The sequence below is a fragment of the Heliangelus exortis genome, chromosome 1 (assembly GCF_036169615.1).
Source record: "Heliangelus exortis chromosome 1, bHelExo1.hap1, whole genome shotgun sequence".
Lineage (NCBI taxonomy): Eukaryota > Metazoa > Chordata > Aves > Apodiformes > Trochilidae > Heliangelus > Heliangelus exortis.
This window is the reverse complement of record NC_092422.1, coordinates 479,933-485,662: the sequence shown is the minus strand read 5'-3', so window position 1 is coordinate 485,662 and position 5,730 is coordinate 479,933.

Here is a 5,730-nt window from a genome sequence, read left to right as displayed (position 1 = left end):
CCCCCACCCCACCCCCACCCCCCTCCCCCACCCCACCCCACCCCCACCCCACCCCCACCCCCACCCCCTCCCCACCCCCACCCTCACCCTCCCCCAACCCTACCCCTCCCCACCCCACCCCACCCCTCACCCTCCCCACCCCCACCCCCACCCACCCCAACCCTCCCCTACCCCTAGCCCACCCTACCCCACACCCACCCCACCCCACCCCCAACCCCCACCCTAACCCTACCCACCCCTTACCCTCACCCTCACCCTCCCCCTAACCCAAACCCTAACCCTAACCCAACCCACCCCCTACCCCTAACCCACCCTACCCTACCCTAACTCCTAACCCTACCCTACCCCAACCCCACCCCCTACCCTAACCCACCCCTCACCCAACCCTACCCCCTACCCCTACCCCTACCCTAACCCTCCCCTACCCCTAACCCTAACCCTAACCCTAACCCTAACCCTCACCCTACCCCCTACCCCACCCTCCCTAACCCTACCCTACCCTACCCCTACCTACCCTAACCCTAACCCTAACCCTACCTACCCAACCCCTAACCCTAACCCTAACCCTAACCCTAACCCCTAACCCTAACCCTACCCCTAACCCTAACCCTCACCAACCCAAACCCTAACCCTAACCCTAACCCAACCTACCCTAACCCTACCCCTAACCCTAACCCTAACCCTAACCCTAACCCTAACCCCTAACCCTAACCCTAACCCTAACCCTAACCCTAACCCTAACCCTAACCCTAACCCTAACCCTAACCCTAACCCTAACCCTAACCCTAACCCTAACCCTAACCCTAACCCTAACCCTAACCCTAACCCTAACCCTAACCCTAACCCTAACCCTAACCCTAACCCTAACCCTAACCCTAACCCTAACCCTAACCCTAACCCTAACCCTAACCCTAACCCTAACCCTAACCCTAACCCTAACCCTAACCCTAACCCTAACCCTAACCCTAACCCTAACCCTAACCCTAACCCTAACCCTAACCCTAACCCTAACCCTAACCCTAACCCTAACCCTAACCCTAACCCTAACCCTAACCCTAACCCTAACCCTAACCCTAACCCTAACCCTAACCCTAACCCTAACCCTAACCCTAACCCTAACCCTAACCCTAACCCTAACCCTAACCCTAACCCTAACCCTAACCCTAACCCTAACCCTAACCCTAACCCTAACCCTAACCCTAACCCTAACCCTAACCCTAACCCTAACCCTAACCCTAACCCTAACCCTAACCCTAACCCTAACCCTAACCCTAACCCTAACCCTAACCCTAACCCTAACCCTAACCCTAACCCTAACCCTAACCCTAACCCTAACCCTAACCCTAACCCTAACCCTAACCCTAACCCTAACCCTAACCCTAACCCTAACCCTAACCCTAACCCTAACCCTAACCCTAACCCTAACCCTAACCCTAACCCTAACCCTAACCCTAACCCTAACCCTAACCCTAACCCTAACCCTAACCCTAACCCTAACCCTAACCCTAACCCTAACCCTAACCCTAACCCTAACCCTAACCCTAACCCTAACCCTAACCCTAACCCTAACCCTAACCCTAACCCTAACCCTAACCCTAACCCTAACCCTAACCCTAACCCTAACCCTAACCCTAACCCTAACCCTAACCCTAACCCTAACCCTAACCCTAACCCTAACCCTAACCCTAACCCTAACCCTAACCCTAACCCTAACCCTAACCCTAACCCTAACCCTAACCCTAACCCTAACCCTAACCCTAACCCTAACCCTAACCCTAACCCTAACCCTAACCCTAACCCTAACCCTAACCCTAACCCTAACCCTAACCCTAACCCTAACCCTAACCCTAACCCTAACCCTAACCCTAACCCTAACCCTAACCCTAACCCTAACCCTAACCCTAACCCTAACCCTAACCCTAACCCTAACCCTAACCCTAACCCTAACCCTAACCCTAACCCTAACCCTAACCCTAACCCTAACCCTAACCCTAACCCTAACCCTAACCCTAACCCTAACCCTAACCCTAACCCTAACCCTAACCCTAACCCTAACCCTAACCCTAACCCTAACCCTAACCCTAACCCTAACCCTAACCCTAACCCTAACCCTAACCCTAACCCTAACCCTAACCCTAACCCTAACCCTAACCCTAACCCTAACCCTAACCCTAACCCTAACCCTAACCCTAACCCTAACCCTAACCCTAACCCTAACCCTAACCCTAACCCTAACCCTAACCCTAACCCTAACCCTAACCCTAACCCTAACCCTAACCCTAACCCTAACCCTAACCCTAACCCTAACCCTAACCCTAACCCTAACCCTAACCCTAACCCTAACCCTAACCCTAACCCTAACCCTAACCCTAACCCTAACCCTAACCCTAACCCTAACCCTAACCCTAACCCTAACCCTAACCCTAACCCTAACCCTAACCCTAACCCTAACCCTAACCCTAACCCTAACCCTAACCCTAACCCTAACCCTAACCCTAACCCTAACCCTAACCCTAACCCTAACCCTAACCCTAACCCTAACCCTAACCCTAACCCTAACCCTAACCCTAACCCTAACCCTAACCCTAACCCTAACCCTAACCCTAACCCTAACCCTAACCCTAACCCTAACCCTAACCCTAACCCTAACCCTAACCCTAACCCTAACCCTAACCCTAACCCTAACCCTAACCCTAACCCTAACCCTAACCCTAACCCTAACCCTAACCCTAACCCTAACCCTAACCCTAACCCTAACCCTAACCCTAACCCTAACCCTAACCCTAACCCTAACCCTAACCCTAACCCTAACCCTAACCCTAACCCTAACCCTAACCCTAACCCTAACCCTAACCCTAACCCTAACCCTAACCCTAACCCTAACCCTAACCCTAACCCTAACCCTAACCCTAACCCTAACCCTAACCCTAACCCTAACCCTAACCCTAACCCTAACCCTAACCCTAACCCTAACCCTAACCCTAACCCTAACCCTAACCCTAACCCTAACCCTAACCCTAACCCTAACCCTAACCCTAACCCTAACCCTAACCCTAACCCTAACCCTAACCCTAACCCTAACCCTAACCCTAACCCTAACCCTAACCCTAACCCTAACCCTAACCCTAACCCTAACCCTAACCCTAACCCTAACCCTAACCCTAACCCTAACCCTAACCCTAACCCTAACCCTAACCCTAACCCTAACCCTAACCCTAACCCTAACCCTAACCCTAACCCTAACCCTAACCCTAACCCTAACCCTAACCCTAACCCTAACCCTAACCCTAACCCTAACCCTAACCCTAACCCTAACCCTAACCCTAACCCTAACCCTAACCCTAACCCTAACCCTAACCCTAACCCTAACCCTAACCCTAACCCTAACCCTAACCCTAACCCTAACCCTAACCCTAACCCTAACCCTAACCCTAACCCTAACCCTAACCCTAACCCTAACCCTAACCCTAACCCTAACCCTAACCCTAACCCTAACCCTAACCCTAACCCTAACCCTAACCCTAACCCTAACCCTAACCCTAACCCTAACCCTAACCCTAACCCTAACCCTAACCCTAACCCTAACCCTAACCCTAACCCTAACCCTAACCCTAACCCTAACCCTAACCCTAACCCTAACCCTAACCCTAACCCTAACCCTAACCCTAACCCTAACCCTAACCCTAACCCTAACCCTAACCCTAACCCTAACCCTAACCCTAACCCTAACCCTAACCCTAACCCTAACCCTAACCCTAACCCTAACCCTAACCCTAACCCTAACCCTAACCCTAACCCTAACCCTAACCCTAACCCTAACCCTAACCCTAACCCTAACCCTAACCCTAACCCTAACCCTAACCCTAACCCTAACCCTAACCCTAACCCTAACCCTAACCCTAACCCTAACCCTAACCCTAACCCTAACCCTAACCCTAACCCTAACCCTAACCCTAACCCTAACCCTAACCCTAACCCTAACCCTAACCCTAACCCTAACCCTAACCCTAACCCTAACCCTAACCCTAACCCTAACCCTAACCCTAACCCTAACCCTAACCCTAACCCTAACCCTAACCCTAACCCTAACCCTAACCCTAACCCTAACCCTAACCCTAACCCTAACCCTAACCCTAACCCTAACCCTAACCCTAACCCTAACCCTAACCCTAACCCTAACCCTAACCCTAACCCTAACCCTAACCCTAACCCTAACCCTAACCCTAACCCTAACCCTAACCCTAACCCTAACCCTAACCCTAACCCTAACCCTAACCCTAACCCTAACCCTAACCCTAACCCTAACCCTAACCCTAACCCTAACCCTAACCCTAACCCTAACCCTAACCCTAACCCTAACCCTAACCCTAACCCTAACCCTAACCCTAACCCTAACCCTAACCCTAACCCTAACCCTAACCCTAACCCTAACCCTAACCCTAACCCTAACCCTAACCCTAACCCTAACCCTAACCCTAACCCTAACCCTAACCCTAACCCTAACCCTAACCCTAACCCTAACCCTAACCCTAACCCTAACCCTAACCCTAACCCTAACCCTAACCCTAACCCTAACCCTAACCCTAACCCTAACCCTAACCCTAACCCTAACCCTAACCCTAACCCTAACCCTAACCCTAACCCTAACCCTAACCCTAACCCTAACCCTAACCCTAACCCTAACCCTAACCCTAACCCTAACCCTAACCCTAACCCTAACCCTAACCCTAACCCTAACCCTAACCCTAACCCTAACCCTAACCCTAACCCTAACCCTAACCCTAACCCTAACCCTAACCCTAACCCTAACCCTAACCCTAACCCTAACCCTAACCCTAACCCTAACCCTAACCCTAACCCTAACCCTAACCCTAACCCTAACCCTAACCCTAACCCTAACCCTAACCCTAACCCTAACCCTAACCCTAACCCTAACCCTAACCCTAACCCTAACCCTAACCCTAACCCTAACCCTAACCCTAACCCTAACCCTAACCCTAACCCTAACCCTAACCCTAACCCTAACCCTAACCCTAACCCTAACCCTAACCCTAACCCTAACCCTAACCCTAACCCTAACCCTAACCCTAACCCTAACCCTAACCCTAACCCTAACCCTAACCCTAACCCTAACCCTAACCCTAACCCTAACCCTAACCCTAACCCTAACCCTAACCCTAACCCTAACCCTAACCCTAACCCTAACCCTAACCCTAACCCTAACCCTAACCCTAACCCTAACCCTAACCCTAACCCTAACCCTAACCCTAACCCTAACCCTAACCCTAACCCTAACCCTAACCCTAACCCTAACCCTAACCCTAACCCTAACCCTAACCCTAACCCTAACCCTAACCCTAACCCTAACCCTAACCCTAACCCTAACCCTAACCCTAACCCTAACCCTAACCCTAACCCTAACCCTAACCCTAACCCTAACCCTAACCCTAACCCTAACCCTAACCCTAACCCTAACCCTAACCCTAACCCTAACCCTAACCCTAACCCTAACCCTAACCCTAACCCTAACCCTAACCCTAACCCTAACCCTAACCCTAACCCTAACCCTAACCCTAACCCTAACCCTAACCCTAACCCTAACCCTAACCCTAACCCTAACCCTAACCCTAACCCTAACCCTAACCCTAACCCTAACCCTAACCCTAACCCTAACCCTAACCCTAACCCTAACCCTAACCCTAACCCTAACCCTAACCCTAACCCTAACCC